The following is a 1,594-nucleotide window of genomic DNA, read 5'->3' as shown; positions in this document are numbered from 1 at the left end:
AAAAAAAAAAAAAAAAGCCAAAAAAATTTAAATCCCTGGAAATACCACTTTATTTGTCAGCTTGTTAATAGTACCCTTAATAACAGAAATGATAATAACCACCTCTTTGTTGAAGTCCTACTACGTACTAGGAGCTTTACATACATTATCTCTTTAAAAAAATTTTTATTGAGGTATGATTTGTATACCATAAGTCTATTCATTTTAATTAGTTAATTAATCCTGTTAATTCAAAGTCTTTTAGTACAACCATCACCATAATCTAGGTTTAGGATGCTTTCATCACCCAATTAAATCCCTCAGGCTTATTTACGTTAACCCCAGTACCCACCAAAGCCCCAGACAACCACTAATCTACTTTAAAAAAAAGAAAAAAAAATTTTTTTCTTTTTTTTTATGTTGCTGTATTTAGCCTCTTCTGGACGTTTCATATAAATGGAATAACACAAATACAGTCATAAAAAATTTTATTGGGGTAGAATATATATAACACAGAAGTTGACATTTTAAGTGTATATTAATTACACTCACAGTGTTATGCAACTGTCACCACTATCTAGTTCCAAAATTTTCTCATTATCACAGCAGAAACTCCGTACCTATTAGCAGTCACTTGCCATTCTCCTATCCCCCTGGCCTTTGGTAAGCTCTAATCTACTTCCTGTTTCTATGAATTTGTCTAATCTGGACACTTCATGGAGCCCTGGTGACACAGTCGTTAAGTGTTTCGCTGTTAACTGAAAGGTTGGTGGTTTGAACCCACCAGCTGCTCCTGGAAGAAAGATGTGGCAGACTGCTTCTGTAAAGATTATAGCGTTGGAAATCTGATGGGGCTGTTCTACTCTGTCCTATAGGGTCACTATGAGTCGGAATCGACTTGATGACAATGGGTTTGGTTTGGACATTTCATAGAAATGGAATCATATATGGTCTTTTGCGACTGGTTCTTTCACTTAGCATAATGTTTTTAGTGTTTATCCACATTGTGGTATGCATCAGAACTTCGTTCCTTTTTCTCAGGACTTGGAACTGGTTTGTTCTAGTTCGAACTCCTGCTGAGAATTTGCATTTCCACCCCAGATATACTGAATCAGAATCTACAGTTTAACCAGATCCCCAAGTGATTCTTATGTGTAATAAATTTTGAGAACCACTGCTCTGCTAGTGGAGCCCTGGTGGCACCAGTGGTTAAGCGTTTGGCTGCTAACCATGGGGTCAGCTGTTCGAATCCACCAGCTGCTCTCCTCTTTGGAAACCTTATGAGGCAGTTCTACTCTGTCTTGTAGGGTCCCTGTGAGTTGGAATCGACTTGACAGCAACAGATTTGGCTTTGGCTCTACTAATAGTTTCTAGAATTGGTCCTTAACCTGCAGTGTTAGCATCACCTAGGAACTTGTTAGAAATGCAAATCCTCAGCAGGGATTCGAACCTGGATGAAGTGGTCAGAAGCCCTGCTTTTTATGTCTGAATAATACTTTATTTTGTGGATATATCACATTTTCTTCATTCATTCATCTTTTGATGGACATTTGGGTTGTTTCCGCCCCTTGGCAAGTGTGAATGGTGTTGCGGTGAACATTGGCGTTACAAGTAC

This window comes from Loxodonta africana, chromosome 2 (assembly GCF_030014295.1).
Source record: "Loxodonta africana isolate mLoxAfr1 chromosome 2, mLoxAfr1.hap2, whole genome shotgun sequence".
Taxonomy (NCBI): domain Eukaryota; kingdom Metazoa; phylum Chordata; class Mammalia; order Proboscidea; family Elephantidae; genus Loxodonta; species Loxodonta africana.
This window is presented reverse-complemented; position numbering follows the sequence as displayed.